This window comes from Pipistrellus hanaki, assembly GCF_964339955.1.
Source record: "Pipistrellus hanaki genome assembly, chromosome: 3".
NCBI lineage: Eukaryota > Metazoa > Chordata > Mammalia > Chiroptera > Vespertilionidae > Pipistrellus > Pipistrellus hanaki.
In genome coordinates, this window is record NC_140505.1 from 63,399,271 (window position 1) to 63,427,157 (window position 27,887).

The window sequence follows — 27,887 nt, forward strand, 5'->3', positions numbered from 1 at the left end:
TCCTGCTTCCATGGCAGCACTGCCAAGGACTGGGCTGTAGCTATCTTTATAATAATGGATATTCAGCATGCCTAGACTTGACACTGATGCCTATTCAACTCGTAAAATTGTATGCATATAAATATGAAAAACTGTCCCATACTAAAGACTCAGTCACTTGCCTGTCAGATATAAAAAACAAAAACAAAAACAAGCAAAAAAAACAAAACAAAACAAACAAAAAAAACTATGAGAGCTCCAAAGAGATTCCCACTTTGATTCTATTTGAAAATTTCCACATTCATTCATGAAAATTTTCCATGAGTTTGCTATCCACTCATTAATTTTATTAAAGAAGACTGAGATTATATCCATTTAAGTTGTCTCATATAGCATTCAATTAAGGCATTTTTAATAGTATTCCATGAAGGAAAATGAAACCAACCTGTAGTATTGATTTCAGCAATTCTCTCCACTCCTATCCACAAGTTTCAGACTATCTCAAGCATTTAAAAGAAGTAAAAATAAAAATGTCATCAACAACAGGATCTACCTTAGAAATTCCAGAATCCCGGTGGCTTTATCATCTACATTTTTATTGGCATTTCCAATTGGCCAAATTCATCAATTCGGAAACAGTAGGATAAACTAACAGTTGCACGGAATTCACCTTAGCCTTTGAGAGGGAAGACTAGGGAAATTCTATATCAGCCACACCAGCTGGAGAGTTGAAGCTAACCAGAATCACTTTTGTGGTGGAGGTGCTGTTACTAATCACTTCAACTAAATTTAAGAATACATTTTCTCTTATTTTTCTTAATTGGATGATTACCATCATGGAGACAACTTCCCAAATGATACATATAAATAATCAGTCTGTTATTGCACTGGAGAGCTTACACAAATAACCAATGCAAGCCCCATGTTGGAGAGGGAGCTGCAATTATCGGAAGGCTACATGATATATTGCTTGTGCTTCCTTAAACTGTTGAAGGGGTTTATAACGACTTTGTTAAAGACGCTGTGTTTTCAGGAAAGAATCAAGGACATCCTCTGTTTCCACATAAGACATGCAGTCCTAGGTCACACATAGCGATCCTAGGCGGGAAACAAACAAACAAACAAACAAACAAAAAACCTCCTGATAATAACAATTTAGGGCCTTTACGGAGGACTTACATCACTCAGTTATTCTCATGTGTCATACTAGCCAGCTAGTGGGCCTTTCAATGCCTACTTCCATTGGACCAGTGGCCCTCAACCTTTCTAATGCTGTGACCCTTTAATACAGTTCCTCATGATGTGGTGACTCCGAACCATAAAATTATTTTTGTTGCTAATTCATAACTGAATTTTACTACTGTTAATTTATTGCAATGTAAATATCTGTGTTTCCCGATGGTCTTAGACAACCCTGCTAGCGGTTCTCAACCTGTGGGTCATGACAGGTTAAGAACGGCTGATGTAGAGATTCCACATATAAGAGATTATAGATTAGTTTCCACATATAAGAGATCATATGGAATTTGTCTTTAGATTCCACATATCAGAGATCATGGTATTTGTCTTTTTCTGACTGGCTTATTTCACTTAGCATTACAATCTCCAGGTCTAGCCATGCTGTCACAAAAGGTAAGAGTCCCTTTTTTATAGGCAAATAATATTCCATTGTGCAAATGTAACATAGTTTTTTGTTGTTGTTGTTGTTGTTGTTTTGTTTTGGGCTATTTCCAGATTTTTGCTATTATAAATAAGGCTACAATGAGCATACTGGTATATATATATATATTTTTTCAAGTTAGTAGTTCTGATTTCTTAGCATATATTCCAAGAAGTTTCATTTTAAATTTTCTGCAAAAGTTTCATACTGTTTTTCACAATGACTGAACCAGTCTGCACACCCACCAGCAGTACATAAGGGTTGCCTTTTCTCTACATCCTTGCTAGTACTTGTTATTTGTTGATTTATTGATGAAAGCCTTTCTGACAATGTGGTAATATCTCATTGTGGTTTTAATTTGTATATCTCTGACGATTAATGATATTAAGCATTTTAAATGTCTTTTGGCCATCTGTATGTTCTCTTTAGAGAAATGTCTATTAGGTCTTCTGCCCATTTTTTAAATTGGATTTGTTTTTCTTTCTGATGTTGAGTTGTATAAATTACAACCATATGCCAAAAATTGGATAAGATGGGTAAATTGAATAAATTCTTAGAAACATAACTTCCAAAACTTAAGCAGGAAGAATCAGAAAATCTGAATAGCCATATTACAACTCTTGCTTAGTTGAACTCCCTAGGGGATGCTTTGCATATTAGGCTTAGATAGATAGATAGATAGATAGATAGATAGATAGATAGATACCATCAATTTCAGCTTTAAGGATCCACTGACTCTTTTATCACTTTACTTTTTTGTTGGAAACACACAGTTTGCATGCTTTGGCTAGACTAAGACAATAGTACCTTGTTAAAATAAGTTCATTTTTATCCCACTTATTTTCTCCCTTATTGTCATAATAATAGCTCCAACATAAGAGTTACTTGAATTAAAACAAATGGAAGCATATTCCACCAGTTTTAGGAATGTTTTTCATGTCAGATAAATTAATTGGAAGAATTATCTAGATATATTTGGTTCTGTTTCTTATTCCTTAACTAAAGGCCCAGTGCATGAAATTCATGCATGGGGAAGAGGGTAACCTCTGCCCAGCCTGCACCCTATCCAAGCTGGGACCTGGGGATGAAGTTGTACATCCCTCTCACAATCCGAGACCACTTGCTCCTAACTGCTCACCTTTCTGCCTGCTTGATCACTCCTAACTGCTCCCTCTGCCAGCCTGATCAGCTGAACTGCCCCCCCCCCCCCCCGTCTGGTTGCCCACAAATGCCCTCCTGCTGGCCTGGTTTCCCCCAACTGCCCCCCTTCTGGCCTTGTCACCCCTCACTTTCTCCCCTGGTAGCCTTGTTACCTATAACTGCCCCCCTTGCCAGCGTGGTTACCCCACACAGCCTGCTGTTCAGTTATTTGGTAGTCCCTCTCGCTAACCCCCCTGCTGGTCTGGTTGCCTCATGCAGTCTGCTGTTTATTTGTTTAGTCATCCCTTGCTAACCCTCTGCTGGCCTTGTCACCTTATGTAGCCTGCTGCTCAGTTGTTACTGTGAGGGCATTGTGACCAACTTGCATATTACCCTTTTATTAGTACAGATGAATCCAATACATTGGTGTTTTAAATCCCTTCAGAGGCAATAAAATACTATTCATTGCCTTACCTGTGGTTGCACGTGGAAGTTTTTCTGTTCCAGAAAAATTTCCTCAGGTGTGCCAGCTCTTCCCTATAGTAGAAGATACTCAATGACTACCCTAAGACGCTTTGTTGCTGTTCTTGTGAAACAATATAAGCTTGCCATGATAAATTATAGAAATGTCCAATTAGTATTGGGGCATTGCTATTCTTCATCTTGGGTAATGCTATTCTTCTTTTACAAGCATTATGCATCCCATTTCTTTATCCCACAATGACTCCAGGTTTTTAAAGTGCTGTGATTTCAGCCCATAGTGATCATGCATTTCTTTCTATCATTATTTTGTGATGACAGCATATCTGTGTAACTGTTGTCAGATGAGGGGGAAAGAGAGTAGGTCACAAAGTTATGTCCATTCAGAATGAATCTTAATCATCATTATTACAATGGGATAGACCTGAGCTTAAAGCCAGATGGCAAAGAAATGTCCCCTCTATAGTAATAGGAGAGTAAGCAGCAACAAGGATACCATTAAGGAAAGTGAGTTTTACCTCATTTCACAGTACTCAATCATTAGTCATCCCCTCAATTTTCTCCCAGTGAAAGTCATGGACTCCCTTAAGTCCTATAAATTACTCAACAGATTCTCATCCTTCATCTTCAAAAGATCCATGTATCTGTGAGTATCCATATCTAAACTTCCAAAAAATGTCAAAGATCTGAGATTTTTTACCTGCTTCCATCTAACAAGTTAGCCACAATTTCATAAATGTTAAAAGATCTAAGACTCCTGGGTCAAAGATATAGAACACTGATGTCACAGTAAGCAGCATGAAAATCAAAATATGACTTCATATGGGTGACATAAAATATAGGTTCAGACAAATCCCTGTATACATGTGGTGAACTGCATTAAAGGAGAGGAACTCTCAGCTTAAGGAGGAACTGTTATTTAACATACCTACTCTTTGTTTTTGATGGAAGCATTTCATTTATTACATTGGACAGCAACCATGCCCGCAATTTGCTTCAGATGTTATATTCTAGGACTACATTGAATCTGCCTTTTGCATCAAGGGAATATATAGATATATATTCCAAGACCATTTACCATATAGATAGTTCAGAACAGGTAGAGTTGACTCACTCTCAAGTTGTGCAAAAATATAAGACATACATGGAAAATAGTCTCTCAATAGTCCACACATATATATATTTTGTCTTTAGTTTTTAGTTATAACTCTTTGAACTCAAATTATATTTCTGAAAAACTGATATTTTGGGAAAATTATATGAATTATAAAAATAAAATTAGCAACACAATAGGCAAATACTCATTCTATATAATAAAAGGCTAATATACAAATTGTCCACCTGGGAGTTCAACTGACCAGGAGTTTGACTGCTCGCTATGATGTGTGCTGACTACCAGGGGCTAGCATGGAACAAAGAAAGGCATTGGCTAGCAGCCAGAAGGCCCTGATTGGCCCTGATCACAAGCCAGGCCTACAGACACTACCTGTACACGAATTTCATGTACCAGACCTCTAGTTTTTTTTAATAAAGTACTATGTATAGGAACACTTTATTTGAAACATCTTTGGACATCATTTTCTTTTTATTGGACATTATTTTCAACAACAAATCTTTAAAAATCCAAATATTTTAATAATAAAAGTTATACCAATTTAGAGATTATTCAGTACAAATCTATTTTTTTAAATGAGGAAACTGAGGAAAATTGATGTTATATATAATTACGAAGAGTGCTGTCTAAGTAGAGGGACATGGGTTTTCCTCTAATTCAGCAGTTATGAAATGTTTTACATATTTTCATTTGCATAGAAATTTGAAAAATCAAGAGAGAAAAATTATATATGCATTTATATACATATGCATATACATTTATAGAATAAAAAAATTAAATTCATGTCAATGAATTAATACATACAAAATGTTCCACATTCCACTTATTAGGAAAATTACAGTGACATTAAATTTTTCATTTAGATGAATCAATGCTACTAGAAAAGGTTATCTATATGTATAAAACTTCATATCTCAAAATAGCCCTGTTTAAAAATTAGGTCAAAATATAGACTATGTATTTACTTATTAAGTAAATTGGAAAAATAGAGAAAAATTTGAAAATTAAGATAAGAAAAAACATAGAATAAATTTTTATTTCACATCATTATTGAGTGACAGTTTCATTAGTATAATGATCTAAGAGAGCTTATAAAATATATAAAATAAAAGAAAAATTCTACCCTATAACAAGTTTACAAAATATATTAGAAAAACTAAAACAGAAAGCAGAAACTATTTAAAAATAATAACAAAGTCATATATTATAAGAACAAAATAGTGCCAGAGAAATGCATACACACTAAACAGAATTTTAAAGAATATCAGATTTAATTATTATTTTATACACATTAAGATAGTCTGTTCTCTACCTGTAGAGGCTTCTCAATGTGATCTATGTCCATAATTTGTCACCAGTATTTTCCTTCTCTTGTCCACATTTCTCTTCCCCACAACCTCATCTCTATCTGATTATAGGAATATTCATTTGGAGATGCTTTAACTATAGACTATAAAATATATATGAAATTAAGTCCTACCCCCAAATCATTTTAAAATAAAATTGATTTAAAAGTCAATTTAAAACAGGATAAAATTTAGTTTTTACCAAAACCATCAGCAAGTATTAAGCTCCCCCTCTCCCCCCATTGATTTCAGAGAAGAAAAGGCTAGAGAAAAGGGGCTGGGGAGAAAGAAATTTCAATCGGTATCCTCCCACAGGTACTCTGACCGGGAATCAAACCTGCAACTTGGTAATCAAACTTGCCACCACCACCCACTGAGCAACACTGGCCAGGGTTATGTATCATGCTATTTAAGTAAAAATAAATATTTATCACACCACATTTAAAGTTTATGTTATTAATTTCATGAGAATTTCATACATTTTTCATAAATGTACATATTAATTGACTTGCACTTGATAATTTCTTGCACTTGATACATCCAACATTTATATGTATTATATATATGTTTATATATGTGTATAATTTACATACCAAAAATTAAGTGTTTATTATGTCCCAGTAACAATTTTGTTTGAGGGTTCTAGGAATACAAGCTTTAAAGAAATCATTTTTTTCTGTTAAGGAAATTACATAGAATATAGAGTAAGAGGCTAGCAGACATATAAGTAAACAGTTTTTAAACTCCCATTAATTTTACATGTCTGGATTGAGGTGTGTACAGGATTCATTCCTAATTCTGACCACCATGTTATATCTCTCCAATTGATCCTTAAAATAGTTAGCTTCAACAATACTTAAACAACACCAATAGGTCAATCCTTCAGCCCCAATAACATCTACTTTCCCTCATTGCTTCATAGTCCTCTCTCTCACCTCTCTTCTTACCCACCAAACACTTGATTAACTCTCTGAAATTGTCTTGCTTGGCAAAACCTATTCAGTTATATTCTAGCTGAACAAAAAGGGGTATATATGGCTATTAACTCTTCCTGTTATCTATACTAATAATAGCATAGGTGGTGTCACATCCTCATATGGTCACAAGACGGCTGTCACAGATGGCTGCACGCACAGAGAGGTGGGGTCCACTTGGTGAGGCCTAGGGGCCCTGCAGCTCTGCGTGGCATGGAGGAGGCCTGTCCCAGTGGAGGAGGTGGGTCATGGCAGGGGAGGGTAATTGGGGGGCAATTGGGTTGGCAGGGGAGCAGTTAGGTGTCAATCAGGCTATCAGGGTTGTGATTAGGGGGCAATCAGCAGGAAGGCAGGCAAGCGGTTAGGAGCCAACAGTCCCGGATTGTGAGAGGGCTGTCCCACTGTCCCTGTGGGATCAGGCCTAAACTGGCAGTCAGATATCCCCTAAGGGGTCCCAGATTAGAGAGGGTACAGACTGGGCTGAGGAACACTCCCCCCACGTACGAATTTCATGCACCAGGCCTCTAATACTTATATAAAAACCATGCCCAATAGAATCCACCATTATAAAAATTAGACAACCATCAACTTGACTCCAGCAAACAATTCACCACTATTCATTCTTATTTAAAGGGGCCAGACATCAATTCAGTTCTCTTTTCTTTTGAATACTGCAAGGTTTTGATTCTTTTCTCTGGGGATTAGCTAAATTTAGGCTGACTACACTTCTAATAATCCTCCTATTATATTTAGAAATAAACTAATATTAGCCCGTATCACACCTACAGGAAAACATATGTCTGCCCAAATACTAATCCTGAACCAACTATGTTCCTTTAACCCTCTAAGATTTGCCTCATAGCAGATATACCTCTTCCATCAGAAGTTAATACCTGTCAGACTCCATAAATATGAAGTGAAAATTGACACTATGAAGTTGCTACTTTCAATCTAATATTGAAATCCTGGTGAGAGATAACTAATAATAAAATGAAAATTTATGTACTTAAAAAAGCACATATTTTAATGTATCTTAGCAGAGCTTGCTATTCCTGTTTCCAGACACCATCAAATGTACAGACTCTCTGGTCAGCCACAGGAGAGCAAGATTAGTATCAGGAACAGAATGACTAGCTGAACAGAATGACATGTCTGCAAAAAAGTCCCCTCATTTCCCACCTTCCTTTTGCTCTATGTAATTAGCTAGCTTGACAGAGCTGTTAAGGTAATTTTGAGGACAAGAGTCACCCATCTTCTCAAGTTGTCAACACTTGAATAAACCACTTTCTTTCTCCTATGCACCTGTCCCATGAGTTTGGCTTTCACTGTGGCAGGAAGCAAAAACTTGAATTCATTTCCGTATCATCTGGCTATCTATGTGATACCTATGGGACTAGGAACAATGAAAATCTACACATATATTGTGATAAAGGTACTGCTTGCTTTGTCATGAGTCATAAAAGCTTTTGTCTTACAAGTTTGTGCCAGTATCCAGGAATGTGTTACTGACTCATTAGTTTGTATGGTAGTCAGATCACCCCCACCCCAAAGATTGTCATTCTTTAGTCTTTAGTTATTCAGTCAAATACTAATTCAAGTACTGATATAAAGGCATTTTGCATATGTAAATAAATTGCAGACCTAAAACAGGGAGATTACCTGGATTATTATGGTGGGCCCAATGTAAAACTTGAAAGCTCAGAAATTTTTTCAGTTGGAATCAGAAAGATACATTGAAAGAGGAAAGCAGAACAGATGAGACCAAATAAATGCAATTTATCAGGGATATTATACATAATGGTTTTAGGGAGTCTCATAAGAATTTCTACTATGACCCAGTAAAATTATTTTAAAAAATTCTAAGTTATCATTGCAAGAATTTAGAGCTACGGGGACTCTCATATATTGCCATTGGGAGTGTAAATTAGTCCAACCATTTTGAAAAAATGAGAGCATCTAAAATTGAACACATGCAATTCTTATGATTCAGTAATTCCATTCTTATTCATACATACATCAGAAATGCATGTATATAAAGATATATACTACATATTAATATTAACACTACTTATAATAGCCACAAGCTAAAAACTAATCAAATGTCCACCAGCAGTTGAATAAATAAATTGTAACCTATTAACATATTCAATTCTATGTGGCAATTAGAATGAATAATTTAAAAGTGTATCCAACAGTACATGAGCTACTCAAATAAATCCTTTATCAAAAGAAGCTAAACACACAAACATAAAAAGTGTGCACTATATGATTCCACTTACATAAGCCAAAGAAAGAGGTAAAATTGCCTGTACTGCTACTATTGTGGTTAATGACTACAAAGGTGAACAAGGGAGAACTGTAGTATGAGGTAAATGCTTTATTTCTTAAGAAAGATCCTGGTTATAAAGGCAGGTCTAATTAATGAAAATTTACCTAGCAGTGAATTTATGGTTTGTGCTATTTTCTTTAGGCATATTACCTTTAAACTATATTTTTTTTATTGATTTCAGTGTGTGATAGAGAGGCAGAGAGAAATAGAAACATCAATGATGAGAATAATTAATTGACAGCCTCCTGTACACCTCCCACTGGAGATCTAGCCTACAAACTTGGCATGTGAGCTCCTGGTTTATAGGTCAATGCTCAACCATTGAGCCACACCAGCCAGACTTTCTGTGTATCCTTTAAAAGATATATGATTCAACATTAGTGCTAAAGTGATGGAGAAGGTAAAAACATTTAGAAAGTGTCCTGGACAAGTACAATTTAAAATATTAAGATATACATTCATATATACACACATAAATATAAATTCCAGAGGTATTAAGATATACTACAATCTACAGAATTAGGATACACACTAGTAAAATATGTAAGGCTGCGGTATATCTACTGTAGACCAAGTTGAAATGCTAGATATATCAGATATTACGAGGTGAGGAGATGAAAACAGAGAAGACTAAGGGCATTTTCCAGGTCCTTGATTTTCCAGATCCCTGGTTTCTAATGCTATGAATTATTGAATCAAAGGCCACTAAATTTAGAATTCAGGATAATGTACATTTTAAGTCAAACATTTGTAGACCTGTTTATTTGTATCACATAGTACTCACAAGGCTAATTCAAAACTACTGCATGTTTAATTATGCATAAAAATTTATAGGCCATAATTATCTGATAAAGGTTGTATTTAACATCCTAGTAGAATACCATTTGGTAAGTGTATATTAAAATTCACTTAATCAACATTTTGATGGATTCTTTGTTGCTACTTCCTTTTGTTGTTGTTTTTTTAAAAAGGACATTAGCCAAATTTTTAGGATCACTATGCTCTATTCTGTTTATATTTTATGATACTTTGTCCTTTTATCACAATGTCTGCTTTTGCATGTTTACCGCCACCATGTACTCAGATTGATTCTCAGTAAGTGAATTCATATTCTGTATGAGCCCTGATTCTATTTTGAACAACTGTTGGTATTAATTCCTAAGCCAGACTGAAACTACAATGTGAAGAGATCCTCACACCATCACAAAGATGGCAGCATCCACAGCCAATAAAGAAGGAATATGTTACTTGACTACCCACCCTCAAAGATAGCAGAGCCCACAGCCAATAAGGAGGGAATATGCTAATTTGCTGACCCGTCCTCAAATATGGTTGTACCCACAGCCTCAACATGGTGGTTCCCAGGCCCCTCAGCCTCCCTGGTGTGGCAAGCATGTAGCAAGGCTGGGCCTGCCCCCAAATGGGCCCAGCTGCTCTTCACACCTGCTTCCAGAGTCTTCTAGTCCCCTCAGTTCCCCAGCCACCCAGGGCCCGTCCAAGGCTCAGATAACCAGGGCAGGTCTGAGGGTTGTACTGCTGGAAGTGGCAGCAGCAGAGGTGTGATGAGGCATCACTTTCCCCTGATTATCAGGTAGAATCACCCCTGAGGGTTCCCAGACTATGAGAGGGGGCAGGCCAGGCTGAGAAACCCCCTCCAATGCATGAATTTTCATGCACTGGGCCTCTAGTCTACATATAAATGCATAAAGTTCAAAAGCTTCCTAAATCAATGATTGCAGGGGTTTCAAATATAATACTACATTAGGGGCATGTGGAAAGTAGGAGTGTGCAAGTATAATAGGTAGCTAATTATTAAAATATATATAAATTTTATTAATTGAAATGAATGTTAAAATATTTAACTTTGGATATTTTCATATATGTATATGTAAAAGCTCATATCAGTATTTATTGGTAATTTAAATTATTATGTTAAGTGCTAACTCAAAAGTTTATAGATCTAGAACATATCTAGTGTTCATATAATACAGGATGGGGCAAAATAGGTTTACAGTTATTCATATGGAAAAATCATACAACAATTAATAAATATTAATATAAGAATAAACTTTGTGTTTTGTATACTCACAACTATAAACTTTTGCCACACCTATATATGAATTTGATGGGAAAAGTAGAAGGATGGAAATACTTTCTTTCACCATGTCATTGTGTGTATCTACATGCTTGAGTAAACTATCACTCTAAGCTTAATAGTATGTATAAATTCCTTTAATAATAATCTATCCTTAGGCCAAAATACCATAGTAGTGAATGCTTTGAGCAGTAATTTCATAGTAAACATCCTCTAGTATCTTTTTGGGGAAAAACAACTGACAGAGTGTTTACTGCCAATTTTTGTGGTATAAATATTCCCACCATGACCTATCTCAAAGCTACCAATGACTTAACACATTTTTGGAACATTTAATAAATGCCTCTGAAGAGCTTGGGCTAATTCCAACACATCACTGTAAGTCAGTCACTTGAATTTATATCACAGCTCTATATATAATTAGCTGGAACATTTTTGTGTTTTGTTTTTTTAATTCCCTAACCATGGTCTTCTCATTTCTAAAAAGTGGCTCTAATAGAACCTGCCTTATAGGACCACTGTAAGCATTATTACTTGATGCAATTACTTACCATCAATTGGCACTGTGGCTCATTGCATGAGTTAAGCCCAACCACTTCATGGAGCATCTCCACAAATATTTTCAGTTATCTCTGACCAGTGACAATTAATGGATATATTTACTTTACTTGACATCTTGCTACCACACACCTTGAAAGATTTGTCAGTATTGGTGGCCTTTGCATTAATATCTTCTCCACCTTCTAATGTATCTAACTACTCTTTCTCATGATCTTGCATGTGTTTTTCTTTTCCTACTCATCTTTCAGTGTTAATATTCATCAAGTTAGATCTTCAGACTTCTTTTCTTCTTACTCCACATAGACATCAGGAGCAGGTTATCTAAACCTATGGCTCCAACTCTAACCTTAATGATTATAACTCCCGATTTTCATTGGTTATGTAAAATGTATTTCAAAACATTTCAATCTGACAAGACTTTGATGGGAAAAGTAGAAGGATGGAAATACTTTCTTTCACCAAACCTTCCTAACCATTGAGGGAGAGAGCAGGGTAAAAATATTTTTTATTTTCAACAAGTGCTATGACCCAGATGTATTGAATGTCCTACATGTCATTGTATATATCTGAAATACTGTCAGATGAGCTATTTCTCAGCCTGTTTCTTTCTTCTCTGACTCCTACTTTTTCATTATTTCCAATCCCAAGATGAACTGTCAACTTGAAAGCCATCCCTGATTTCCTCAGAGATATTCCCCATCTTCTTACTATATCTTATGAAAACCTAATGTCTAATAAGTAAATTGTATTGGTCTCATTTATATATATATATATATATATATATATATATATATATATATCTTTTCCTATCTCTTCATTAATTTATGAGCCACTTGAAGGATAACACTATATATTTATGTATTTAGAACCTACAACAGTGCCAGCTAAAGAAGAAGTGTTCAATAGATATAATTTTAATTTAATTGAAAAGGGTTAAGTGAATGTTGGAACTGAAACATAGAAAAGATGCACAGAAGCATTGAACAGACTGTCCAACCTATGAAGGAAAGCTGGGGCGGGAACAGGGGAGAGGGTAAAAGATCAACCAAAGGACTTGTATCAAGGCACTTGTATGCATGCATATGAGCATAACCAATGGACACAGACAGGGGTGGGGGAGGGGGAGGGTATGTGCTGGAGGCTGGGAGCAGCTGGGGAGAGGTCAATGAGAGAAAAAGGAGACTTATGTAATACTTTAAACAAGAAAGAATTTAAATTTAAAACAAAAGGAAAGATGAAAAATTAATGACTTTAAATATACTTTTCTACTCTGAAATGGAGTAAAAAATATTATTTGTTACCAGAATGGTGGATTTGGTATAATTTCTAGTGAAGAAATATATTTCTGTTATAGAAATGGACAGCAAGCCACGTGCTAGAAAAAATGCCCAAGAAGTACACAAACAAGTATACAGGCAATATATATTTATTTCATGCCAATCAAAGCCATTTGTGTTAATGTGTACAATTTATATATCCAACAAGTAAATAGTGTGGCCTGGAATGGGGCTTATCTATGCCTTCCCATAAAAAATTGGGAAAGTGTAACATTTTTTTTTGTTTGTTTCAACAGAAGGAAATAAAATAAATCAAATAAAAATAATATATTGGAAAGTGACAGAATATAATTAATTGGCATTAGTTTATGAGTAGAGAAGCCTCACCATACAAATTTTGGCTCCTGGCCAGGAATGAATTTAGCTTCCTTGTAATACTAACTAACATACATGGTTGGGTGAATGTATACCAATATACAGTATAATATACATGTAAAATAACTAACAATGCACAAAATATATCTGATAATAATAGTAGTGTAGTATATGACATTGGATTCAGTTTATATATAAAGAATATTCATTTACTTTTTTATGCCTATTTATTGTTCTTGTTCATTCATTTATTGCCAAAAAGGCAGTACATGTTTTTTTTAAATACAGAATTGAACAAGGAGTTTTGCTTGCAAATAAAAGTCAGGCTCTAACAAAAACATGTGTTCTCTGCTTACTGATTCTGTAGCTACAGAATCATTGCTCATGTCAAGAAAGATTGCATCTATTGCTTCCTCTTGATTGATCAGGTTTAGATTAGTTTGATAGAACTTGTACTTTAAAAAACCAATGCTGTTTTTAACTAATTCCAGGAGTAAATCACCTTCATAAAATAGGCCAGAACATTTCCCCTGTTGCCTGGTCAGGAAGCAAACGTGCTCGCCAAAGCAGACAAGTTCTACTCCCTCCAAACAAGAAAACTGCAAAAATTGCCAGTTATTCTCTAGGTCACTAAGCAAATGAGCAATCACTCGCAGTTGCAATCTTGCCAATCTTGTTCTTCAGAGTAATCTCTTCTCTTCTAGGTGCTAGTAAACTTATTTTATAACTTTTTAAAGATATTTTTTAGTAAAAGACATATTAAGGATCATTAATGTCAAGGATTATGTATTTTATTTTTCCAAAGTGTGGGCTAAAACAAAACATTTCAAATATAAAGATATATTTAAACAACTAAGGTATTTTACTTTTATCATGCTTTATGATTACATTTTGTATTACCAATTTTAAGTCACTTCTTATAATTTTTGTTATTTGTCTACATTACCATCTTGGAAAAATTTCATATCTAGAAATTATAATTTTAGTAGTATCATCTCTTTAACAAATATCAGATATTAAGTAGACAAGAATCATTGTCTATGAAGAGGAAGATAAGTTAGCCTTATTAATCTTTCCACATAATTTCTGAGAAAGTACCTATTACCATTTACAAGTATAGGACAAATAAGTTTTAAAAATAATAAACATGTGGAGAAGGCATGAATGTATAAATAAGCATTACCATTAAATAAAAAACTAGGTCATGTATGATCTGTAAATCATTGAAGCCATCCATTTACTAAACATGATTGATTATCTTTTCTGTTTCCTAGACCTACTTACTTATCATGTGTCAATCCAGAAACAAGGACCAGAGATATAATATTCAAGGAGAAATAACATTGACTTCAAGAAGCATACCGAACATTAAAGGATATAAATATGAAAACTAAGTCTTTAATAAACTAGTGCAAATTATTTTAAGAGCAGTTGCTTTTGACTGATGAGACCCATCAGTTTTATATACAATAATCTTTTATGTTCAAAAGCAATTTTGTTTAATAGATTGTGACCACCATTGAGGAATTCAGTAAGTTTCCAGATAAAGGTTGTGAAGTTGAGTACATAACCAGATTAAGTATCTAATATAGTATGGATAAATAACATTACATCCTTCTTAATGAGAAAAATAAATAAAGTAATAGATTGACCCATTTGTGTTAATTCCATATCATAGTATTTGCCTAGCTGTTAGTAGATTGTATATCTGACAGTAGATGTGAACAATTTAACTTGCTGCAGGGCCTTGAATAGCATTGTTTCATTCAATGTCAATTTGCTATAATGTTAATGGGATGCTGTTGGAACTTAACTCTTGTTCATATCAACTAGCCTATGGTAAAATTGGTTTTGTCAGACATTGTTTCACTTAAAGTTGCAATGTTGACACCAAGTGAGAACTTACCATTTTTAAGAGGAAGTCCATATTATTGAGTCTATAGATAACCACTATCTGAGTCATATTGCAACAACATTGGTAATATTATTGAGGAATCACTGTGCTCGAGACAGAAAAAGGAGTAAAACATTTCTCAGTAGGATCTCTTTGTTCTCCTTCAAATTATATCTAAAAACTATCCACTTCTTTCCAAATCCTTTATACCAAGATCCAAGATTCAAATCTCTTTCCTGGATTAGTGCCAATTTGCCTTTCTCATTCTACCATTTTCTCCAGTAGTAAGCAGAGTGATACTGTTAAAAATTACATCAGATAGATTCTCTGCTCAAAAACCTCTACTGGTCTCTTTTGAGCCACTTATTTTAAGAAACCAGAGGTGAATCATGAACTACCAATACATAATCTTCTAATGCCATGTTACCTATCAATCCATAAGTCTAGGTAGATATAGTAGCAGGGTTCCATTGTTATTGGGAAGTTGTCTATACAAGGTCACGTTTCAACAAATTCTGAATGTAGAAATAATTTACACGAGGATGTGATGTATGCTTACAGTGCACCTACTTCTGTTGCAGTCTATACTAGCTGAGATTAGACTACAGGGGCATTGAGACCTCAAATAATGGTGTTCTTAAAAGATGGGAAAAAATAGAATTTCTCTTAGTAGACTACACTGCAAACTTTATGTTCTTGCTGACCACCTTGGAAAGAGAATTGTCCAGTAGTATCAATCTACAAAGATCCATGGACAGTTATTTTGTAATTTATCTGGAATTTGCAACAATCAATAGTGAATCATTGGTTATAAGGAGTTTTGAGTTCTGGCAGTTAAATTAGTTATAGAATATGTTTATTCCAATCTAAATGTTTATCAATTACTATTATATTGAAATGGATAAATAATGTCAAGTTCTGTGAACACTTTCAATTATCTTATTAAGTACTAGGGGCCCAATGCACAAAATTTGTGCAAGGGGCTCAGCCCTTGCAGCCCCAGCTGCCCCGAGGCCCTGCCTCCTCCTTCCTGTCTACTGGTCATTTGGAAGGTTCATCCACCATCTGGTTTAATTAGCATATTAGCTCTTTATTTTATAGGATTGCAATTGGGTAGACATTGTTCAATATCCAGGAATATGAACATTACAAAAAGCGTATAAAAATGCCTACCTAGCAAGTTTGACTTAGTTAATAAGAGCATCAACCCATGAACTGAAGGGACTCAGATTCAATTCCAGTCAAAGTCATGTACCTCAGTTGCAGGCTCTATCCTGGCCCTGGTCAGGGTCCATGCGGGAGGTAACCAATTGATGTGTCTCTCTCACATCAATGTCTCATTCTCTCTGTTTCTCCCCTCCCTTTCTCTCTCTCTAAAAATCAATGGGAAAATATCCTCAGGTGAGGATTAAAAAAATAAAAGATAAAATGCCTATCTTCACCAAAACTGGTTTGGCTCAGTGGATAAAGCCTGAGGACTGAAGGGTCCCAGGTTCGATTCCGGTCAAGGGCATGTATCCTGGGTGCTGGCACATTCCCAGTGGGGGGCATGCAAGAGGCAGCTGATCAATGATTCTCTCTCATCAATGTTTCTAATTATCTCTTTCCCTTACTCTCTGTAAAAAATCAATAAAATATATATTTTAAAATGCCTATCTTCATGTAACCTTCATATAGTTGTGAAGAAAGTTAAGTATGGGATATCATTACTATGAAAATACATAATATATTACCTAATATTTATTATTAAGGAGCTAGCAAAAGTGGATATTATGTTATACAGAGTGCATGATATAATTGAGCAAAGGCCATCATTCCCGATAAAGTGAGATTGATTACAAAGATTGAGAGAGAGTAATTTCTGTTATAGTCCAGAAACATCAAGAAGACCAGTGTGACTTAAGCAGAGTGTAAAGCAATGGGAATTACTAGAACATAAAATGAAAGAGAATTACTAGAACATAAAATGAAATAAAAAAAAATGGCTAGCTAGGTTGTTTCTATTTTGAGGTTCCTTGAGAGATATTTAGTCTTGTTTTTGAATATTGTAGGAAATCCAAGAATTGACCTCCTGCTTCATAGATTGACATTCAACCTCTGAGCCACACAGTATATCAAGTGATTATGTTTAGGTCTACAATATCATTTTGAACAGTCTTGGGACCAAGTACTGTTTTAGGTGTTTGAATATATCAGTCTATAGACTATGTTAAATATATATTCTTATTCTAGATCCCAGCAGAAAGATAAACTTTTATATATATACAAATACTAAATGTATTATAACATCATTATAATTTCTAAAGAAACTAAATCTAGTTTGAAATTTATAAAAGATTGTGAGATTTATATCAAGAATCAGGTAACTAAGGCAGCAATAGTCTGTCCTTCATTCTAGAAGTTGCCATTACAATCTCTGGCTACAGTGCTATGACTACTACTAGTAAATGGGCACAGTCTATGTAGGTCAGCCATGAGTAGAAGCACCATGATGAGAAACAAGGAGCAGTTTCTCATCATGGTGAAACTATGAAATGAGTAAAAATATATTTTAAGAAATACTGAATATCTCTATGATATGTGTCTGCAAAAATACCAGGTATATAAAAAATCATTTTCCCTTCAATTTGCCAAAATTGCATGAATAACATCTATTTGGTGGTGGTTGAATCACACCAAAAACAATAATTGCAAATGTCTTGGAAATGCAGTTTATCAATTTTCAACTTTGCCATCAAGAAATGCATTTTAGAAGAATATTAAAATGGATTTGTGACTACATGGATCTTGAGAATCTCATGCTAAGCTAAATAAGTTAGAAAAACTTAATAACCATATGATTTCACTCATATGTGGAATATGAAACTGAAAATAACAAATGAAGAAAAAATCATAAAAATGGACAGCAATATGGTGATTAATAAAGGGAAGGAGTATTTCTTCTTCTGTTACCATATATCTGACCCCCTTTATCCTTTAATATCAAGTACTGTTTTAGGTGTTTGAATATATCAGTCTTATATTGTGATATTAAAGGATAAAGGGGGTCAGATATATGGTGACAGAAGATTTGACTTTGAGTGTTGGGCACACAATGAAACCTACAAAATTTTATCAACCAATAAACTTAAAAAATAAAATAAAATGGATGGTGACTACCAAGCCATATTATCCATCATAATTTATCTTCTCAATTATTGCCACATTTACTAGGTATCATGTAGCTACATATGAATTACGCAGAGTGGAAGTGGGTAGAACATGAATAGGTTGAAGAAGGTTCAAGGAGAATGGGCAGCAATGGCAAGGGGATAATAAGGGTATAAAATCAGATTTTTTTTCAAACAACAAAATTGATGTAAAATAATCATAGCCCATTCTCTCCCTGATAAAAAATAAAGTGATAAATATGATAAAAATAAACATTGTGGTATTGGGTAGGATTTAGAGATTTGGTGTCAATCTGTAAGGTTTTTTTCTATATCTATTCATGTATATATGCAAATAATTATACTTATAAATTATACATACCATATAAGTATATATGCATTTACATATATGTATATGTATATGTGCATTCATGTAATTCTTGGCTTTGTTCACTGACAAAGCCTAAAAGCAGTGACATCTGAGCAGATAACATAGCGCACAACTTTTGCCCAGGTAATGATTTTATTTTCTTCTGAAAGGAACCAAGTTCCCCTGGAATCATTACTCTTTCTGAGCCTGGGGCAAAAAATCAGAAAGTGATCTGAAACATTTTGTGTGTGCATGTCTATGTGTGTCCACACACATACCAAAAGGTATAAATCCGTTCAAAGAATGATGCAAGCATGTCAAAGTCACACAAAAACTATACTGAAGGGGCTTTCACTTTCCAAATCTGGGATAGCTCAAATATCAAAATATATATATATGTACAGAAGCGCAGTGACCAAATGGCCAAACGACCAGAATGACTAGTTGACCAGTAGCTATGAGGAGCACTGACCACCAGTAGGCAGATACTCAATATAGGAGCTGCTGAATGGTGGTCAGTGTGGTCCCACAGTGGGAGTGCCACTCAGAGGGCAGGTCTCCAGCTGCTTGGTTGACTGAGATGAGCAGCACTTTCACAGCGGGCTAATCCCTGCAGGAATCCTTACCCTGGGCTTCTAGTAATGATAATAAGGGGTTATGGCTGATTAGTGAAATAGACAACATAGTGACATAAATGAATAAATATATTAAAAGTCTTATCCAGGATAAGAGTATTCCAGAGTCTTAAAGCACTTCCCTGACGTGAATTTCTGATCTGATGATTATTCATGATTATTTAGGAGGATGTCTTATTTGTAAGCAAATATACAATCAAGTATCCTTGGGAAATAAGGTATCATATCAGTTACTTATTCTCATTGGTTCAGAAGTAAGAAACATTTTCTAAGTTTGAAGTTATACAACATTTTAAAAATTAATAATAAATCTAATTATACAAACTAATATTTTGTATAGTAAATGTTGATTGCTTACAGAACTTTATTTCATATCATTTTTAGTTTCATAGGACATTCATAATTATTGATCCCCATAAAATTTTATTGTTTGGTGAAGTACTTAAGCCAAGTGTAATTTCTTTACCATCACTCTTGTTATATATATACTAGAAGCCCAGTGCACAAAATTCATGCACTGGGGGAGGTGTCCCTCAGCCCAGCCTGCAAATTCTCCAATCTGGAAGTGCTGGGTCCTAACCACTCGCCTGCCTGCCTGATTGTCCCTAACTGCTTCTGCCTGCCAGCCTGGTTGCCCTTAACTGCCCTCCCCTGCCAGCCTGGTCACCCCCAACTGCCCTCCCCTGCTGGCCATCTTGTGGTGACCATTTTGTTGTGGCCATCGTGTGGTGGTCATCTTATGACAAGGTAGAGAAGGCCATCTTATGATTACATGGGGGTGGCCATCTTTTGGTGCCATCTTGTGACAGCTTGGGGGCAACCATCTTATGACGACATGGGGCAGCCATCTTGTGATGATGTGAGGGTGTCGTGCAATGGTGTGAGGCCACCTAGGCTTTTATTAGTATAGATTTCTATATTATAGGTATCTTGACACAGAAATAATAAAACATGTTTTAGTGTTATGATTGTTTCCTTAAAGTGCTAAATACTTAGTGTCTTTTTAAATAGATATCTGTTCATAATACTTTTGAAAGAATAACATTCAATAACCTTCTATTGAATCATTTTTTTCTCTTTATCTTTCCCTATATCTTAATGAGCCACTGACTCACTTGTAATTCTATTTCCATTCTTACAAAGGCTGAAACATATGCTCTTCTGTGTACAGAATAGAAAAAGTCACATTAAAAATGTTTATTTACAAATTCACATCATTTTCTAGAATATTAAAGTATCATTATGCAAATTGCCTATTTTTAATTGGCATTTAAAAATTAGATTTATATTCCAATTTTCTCACATGGAAAATGCAACAAACAAAATCATTCATTCTATATGTTTCCTAACGTCTCTTTTTCTCTTATTCTTATTTAACCTTATCTGTTGCTCTATATGTTACATTATTTAAAGATTATTTGACATATTTACTACTCATCGAGAGCTAATTCAAGAACAAAATTGCTTTTAACATGCTGTGATAGATTTTCAAAAAATTGCAAGTTCAATTATTTATAGACTAATTTTCCGTTTGCTGTCTACTGAATGGCAAAGTGAAAAGTTCACAAATCCAGCTAGATGACACTTGCCTCCTCGTATTCTAGGGCACTGACATTTCTTGGTGGACTGACAATAAATCATAACTCCCCAGGCTACTCGTTAACTTTTCGAAGTTGATATAGTTCAACTTAAAAGTTTGGTTTCTCTTGGATGATCACCAGTTCTGCTTATGGACACCATTAAAAACATACTTGGTATGTTAATAAATTATGCCCCAAATACTAAACTTAACTGTGGTAAACTGGAACCATAATCACTAGCACTACTTCCTATGAACATCAACATTGATGCTTTAAAGGCTTTAGGGACAACTGTGTTTTTCACGCCAGATAAATTGTATTTTCATTTCAGACTGAGTCATTACCAGACGTATAGACAGCCATCAATCACCTTGTGATCTTTGAGTCATGCATCACTGTTATTAGGACCCTACTGGAGTTTGGTTAAAAAAGAAAAAGACAAAACAAAACTCAACAATTTGAAGGAGATGGCTTTTTAGAGAGGGAAATAAACATGTTATCTTCTGAGATTTTTATAGTTTTGTATTTTTCATTTAGTTTCTGGTACATTTTTTATTATTATTTGTGTGAAAGGTGTAAGGTCTGTGCCTATATTCACTTGCAGTAGTTTTAGTTTTATTAATAATACTATTGGTTTTTATTTTACGGTTAAACAAACTAAACTAACAAAAATAATTCAATTGTCATCCACAGTGTCTTGCTCTAACACTAAAGAATAGAACTGGACCAGTGTACAAATCCACTGTTTTCACAATCACTGAGACTAATTTATGCTGCTATATAGTTGCTTTGGGTACAAGTCACATTTTATAGCTCTCTCTTGCCTATTCCCTGACACATAGAAGGCCCTAAATAAATGTTTGATAAAATAATAATTAATGAATAAAAATGATGAAATTTATATGACAATCAAACACCTGAACAATCAAATCTGATATTATATATTATTAGCTATATTAATATTTTTGGTAGGCCCAAGTTTTTTCAGTGAATGCTTTTATTTAATAGCATATATATATATATATATATATATATATATATATATATATGTATATATATATAATTTATTATATACTAGAGGCTCAGTGCATAGACTCATGCACCTGTGGGGTTCCTCAGCCTGCCCCGAACCCTCTCACAATCCAGGACCCTTCAGGGGATGTCAGAGAGCCGATTTCAGTGCAATCCTGCAGGCCAGGCTGAGGGATTCCACTGGTGCATGAATCCATGTACTGGACTTCTACTATATAGATAACTTTAGAAGAATTAAAATGAACATAGGAATAGGTTAGGATATAGTACATAGGTGATAGATTATGATCCATGATAAGTTTGGAATTAGAGAAATTTTGTGTTTTTTAACAAACACTAAGTGTAGACTATTAATGACATTTAAGAAGAAAGAAGTAACAAGATACTGTTTTAATTACATATTAACATTCATATGAAAGATTCTTAGGCAAAAATAATCAATTTTTATAAACTTTAAATTATGTTCTTATAGAGATATTTTTACTCAAACTATATCAATTATGTTTTTTAGCTGGCTTAACACTTAGCTCACTCATTATCAGATTTATGATTCTAAAAAAATTGCTAACTAATAGCTATAAAAAGAGACAATTTTTTGACATAAAATTGAATGCATGCTCTCTCTGAAAAGTTACTAAAATGGGTAGATAGTCTTTCCTGCTAATTAATTTCTGAAAGCTACATACTCATTTATCATCTGACAGGCTCACAAAAACAATATATGCCTTTATGATCATAAGACTCAGTATTATATCTTTAAAAAATGCCTTTTCACTAAAATTTTCTGGCAACAGCAATTTGTGTGGGGTCAAGCAGCATAACTGAGTGTGGGTTAGAGAAGCATACTTAAGATTTTTAAACTTTTGTAGCTCCTACAATTCATTTACACATTTTATGATACTTCATAGTCTTCTTAAAATACAAATATCTGTACATTAGCAGTTACACTAAAAGACATAAAAGTGATTTTTTCCCTTTCTACTTCTTTGTAATTAATCCAAAGTAATATAGGAGAATATTTTTAAGTACCTTTTTCAAATTAATTTCTAAATAAAAGAATATGTTCTTTATTCCATGTAGTCATGGTTTATTTAAATGCCATTCAAAACTTGAAAAAACATTCTAATTGATGGCCAACACAACACCCTTTTCCCTAAGTAAACATGCCTTAAAATTCCCTGACATTAATTTTTTCAGCCTAAATACTTCCCATTGAATTCTGTTCTATCACTTTGGGAACACAAGTCTTCTCTCTAAATTCCTCAATGTTCTTTCAAGTCCTGGCCTCCAGAGCTATGGAAATGGACATGCCATGTGATGGAGAATGTTTGTTTTTACTTCTCCCAGAAACATTTCCTCCTCACATGCCATGGGTGCTCTACTTGTAGCTATTTATTTCTTCCTATTCAAAAGCTATGAACCTTTTCTCACCTTCTTTAAGCAGGTTCAGGGGGAGGGTTTTGGGTGGATGCAAAAAGCAACTGAAATGCCAAAAATCTTTCTGAGAATTTTAAGAGTTATTTTTCCTATGTGTTTATATTTTTTAAAAATAATTCTCATTTTAAACTTGAAAAACCCTGTCTTATCTTCACCCTGCATATACTGTTTATTCCAAATAATAAGAACCCCAAATTCTTTGGTCTTTCTTTGGGAGGAGAACTGGTTTATGTTATAAAACAACAGGTTGTTTGTTTGTTTTTTCCCTGAGGAAGAGTGAGAAAAAATACTATCCTCTTTCTAGAGAAACTCCTAATTTCATATACCTGAGGTTCCTTTTTATAGTACTGACACAGATAGATTAGAAAGACTTCTGGTTCTCATCAGCTCTCCTGGGGGCAAATGGAAAGGAATATGGTTCTTCCTGTTGGTAATAAGTAATCTTTCACTGCCCTACAAATATATTGACTACTTTAGGATAATATGAGTAAATATAGATATTAAAATTTTAATATATATATTAAAATCTGAGAATACTATGCCCTGTTACCTGGGTGTATAAAGAAAGAACCATCATCCCCCATTCTTTCATGTTTCTTTTCAGTGATCCTACATAGTAAAAGAGAAACCATACCTCCACTATTTTCACCAGCCAATCAGGAGTGAGTATGCAAATCAACCCAACATAGGTGGCAGGTTAATTTGCGTACACAGGTGCTGGGCAAAGAGCAAAGTGAGAGAGCCAGCAGAGAGTAGAGTGAGCCACCAGAAGAGGGCAGAGAGGGAGAGCTGGCGGCTTGGAAGACTTGGCAGAGAGGGAGGCTATAAGACAAATACAGAGCAGGAAGGGCAAACCAAGAGCACGGGGAGCACCAGGAATGTTGGGAATTGTAGTTCTGGTGGCAGATGGATCTCCTAGACACTAGAGCAAAGTGAGCCTGGAGAAAGTTATTGTTGCAGTTGGGGATAAAGAGAAAGCAAAGGTGAGAGACATAAGTAAAATCAGAGTGTCTAGGACAATTTAAAGGGAAGATATCCAAACATTTTCAGGAAATCTCCACCAGTAAAGCAAATTAAAAAAAAGCCTCTATTATTCTGTGAGCAACAAACCAAACTGGGTTGGGGTCTCAGACAATTTGCTCATAAGATTGCAAAGACAGACAGAAACTCCCAGATTGGAGAGGGCTCCCCTGAGGGCTCCCAGATTGGGGAGGGTGCAGGTCAGGCTGAGGGACCCCCCACAACCCCATGCAAGAATCTTTGTGCACTGGGCCTAAGTTAGAGTATAAACATCAAGAAATAAGAAATGTCTGTATAATTTTGCAACTTATCACAGAACATATACCAATAATATACAAATATCTTAAAGTGAATGGGTTATCAATATAATAATTACCCAGTTGTTAATCTTAAAAGAATAATCTATATATTACTAATTAATTTAAAAAAATGGATGGTGAGTAACACTGCTTGCTAACAAAAGCTCTGCTTAAGTGAAAACAAAAAGTAGGTCAAGCAATAAAATATTGGTGAGGAAAAGCACATGATGAATATTCAGCATTTAAGTCCTTCTACAGACCATCTAATACATCACAACTTAGACCATAATATGATAATTGCAGAATTAAATTTTTATGTATTCCTATTAAACATTGTTTCTAATAAAATTGCTGAATTATGGGTTTCCTCAACATCTAAGTATCATTTAGTTATTCCAAAATATCTATTGAGTCCCTACGTCTTTGGGAAATTTTGTCTAATTAAATCTTCCATTTAGGAAATATGTGAATAGTAATTTCTAGGAATAGCAACAGAAAGAAAGTAAAATAGGCCACATTTCAGTCATGAATTAAATACATAACACTGACCATGAAATAAGATGTTCATCTTTATGTGCAATGGACAAGATGACTTATATCTGACATTATGAAATAAGCTAGTACACCATCTTTAGTCAAACTTACTTAGAGATATAACTAAGGGCCCAGTGCACAAATTCATGCACCTTGAAAGGAATTGTGGTCCACAAATCTGCAGTGGGCACAGGAGTGGGTCTCAGCCCATCCTCTGTGCACCCTTCTGGCCCCTCCCGCCTCAGCCCCCAGTCCCCTGTCTGCCTGCAGCCCCACTCCTGACACCACCACTCCCACCAGTTGACAGGACCAACCTCTCTTGCACCTGCTGATGGTACCAAGAGATTGGGGCTGGCATCATCAGCAGATGTGAGTGGGGCCCACACTGTCAGTGAGTGGGAGCAGCAGCTACTGCCCCTATCACCCCACAGAAGCAGGGGGAGGGGGAGAAGCCCTCAGAGGCGATTGGGGCTGGCAGCCACAGCTCAAACCCACTGATGGTACCAAGCGATTGGGACCAGCACTGGGGGCCAGAAGCAGGTGCAAGTGCTAGGCGGACCATGGCTCACAGCAGCAAAGAATTTTCAGTAACCACCAGAAGCTGGCCCTGATGACAGTGGCCAGTGACCCGCCTTGCTCTGGCACCCCCACTCACCTGCTCCACCATCCCGCTGCAACCGATGCCGGCCATGTTGTGCGTTCTGCCACCTGCTGCTGACGCCTGCCATGTTTGAAATGTGCCCACTGGTGGTCATTGTATGTCATAGCGTTTGGTTGTTCAGTTGTTCCGCTGTTCAGTCTATTTGCATATGAGGGTTTTATATAGATTTTAGCCTTGAGAGTTAATATGCATGATTGCCCAATTATAAATAATTGGATTTTCTTATTCAGAGAGAACTATTAGTTATGATAGTCATTGTTTTCTCAGGGGAAAAATGTCTGTTAACACCCAAAATAGCAAGATTCTACAACAATTTCTCTACCAGAGAAATCAGTCATATTTGCTTACTACTTCTGGGATTAAACCTTTTTTTAAAAAAAGAACTCCAAATGGGTAGAAATGACATTGCCTAACACCCCACAGATTAAGATACTGTACCATAATTTATGAGAACTTTTATGGCAAAATATATTTCATTTTGAGGGGATTGGCTCCTGATTAACAATCTGTGTGGGATTTGTCAGGTCTGGCCTTCGGCACTGGAAATGGCATTACTTGGCGGGTTTCACAGGGAGCAGCGGCCCTCTTCGCTGCAGCCATGGTGCGCAGCCCAGGCCTTTTCATCCCTAAAGGGAGTTACAGTAAAGCACTCAGACCCGCTAGCCCTTCATGCTCTTATGCATGTGCATTCTTCACCCAGGTATCTTTAGTTCTAAGTCTCTTTACCTGATGCCTCAGTTTCTCTCTTGAGCCCTTGGCCAAAGCCTCCTCATGCAGGGAGAAGAGGAAACCTGATGAAAGATGTTCTCACTCAGATTCAGTACACAGGTCAAATGGAAACAGCAAATCCATTATGAAAAAATCTTAGATTCTAAAGCCCTATAAATTGATTTACATTATTTTGTAATCTTAACTTGTGTGGTGTTTCTACCTGCAGAGAACATGGATGATATATCAGAGAACTAGGGCGTTTTAAATGAATAAATTTATGTACATTTTGGGTAGAAACATTACAAAATGCATAACACTCTAATGGGGAATATTAAAATCACCCATATAAACCTCATAAATCCCATCTGTTGTCACCATAGTTAGCTAGTCAATATTAATAATAGGAAGAGAGCACGGGGAGGCCAGGCATTATAAGCATGGTGTCTGGGCAGCTTCACCAGCAAACTCCAGTTTCATGCTCCCCAGGGAACTACCACACAATGGGCTGCAGCTGGGGACACAAGCTGAGCTGGCCAGAGCAGATGCTGAACTGCATTTACTTTAACATGGAGCAGACACTATGGGAAGGGGCATTCATTCTGGTCTGATGAAGTCAAGATTGGACTTCTTACATGGCGAAACAGAGATGGGACTTTGGAGGGATAACCCTTAGTTTTAAAACATCAATAAAACTTTCCATGAAATCCCATTCTCCTGTGGGAAGACTCAGAAAATGATTTTCCGTATAGCACCCCAAAAACTCCACTAATACCAATAACACATCTATTTGTTGTATATGCATATGAAAATACATAATATTTTTACTGGATATATTTTGATTTAGAGAAATGTAGTTTTGTATTACCATGTTATTTAATAAATTATTTTATCAAATATTTATGAGATGCTTTCAATCTGTCCATTTCCTACCAGTCATCCAACATTATTTAGAATGATAATCTTTTTAAAAATATATATTTTATTGATTTTTTTACAGAGAGGAATGGAGAGGGATAGGGATAAAGAATTAGAAACATCGATGAGAGAGAAACATCCATCCGCTGCCTCCTGCACACCTCCTACTGGGGATGTGCCCACAGCCAAGATACATGCCCTTGACCAGAATTGAACCTCGGACCCTTCAGTCCGCATGCAGAAGCTCTATCCACTAAGCCAAACCAGTTAGGGCTAGAATGATAATCTTTAAACTGCAAAATACTAGTAATGTCCCAGCA

The 27,887-nt window shown here is 35.5% G+C and overlaps 1 pseudogene across 1 annotated transcript in view; it reads right to left on the reverse strand.

Moving 5' to 3' along the window:
* The window catches only part of LOC311619645 (eukaryotic initiation factor 4A-I-like), a 130,964-nt pseudogene extending 104,956 nt beyond the window's left edge, over positions 1-26,008 (reverse strand). Inside the window, exon 1 of the transcript in view lies at positions 25,936-26,008. The product of the transcript in view is annotated as a eukaryotic initiation factor 4A-I-like (transcript). The remainder of the gene's footprint in view (positions 1-25,935) is intronic.
* Positions 26,009-27,887: the final 1,879 nt, after the last annotated feature.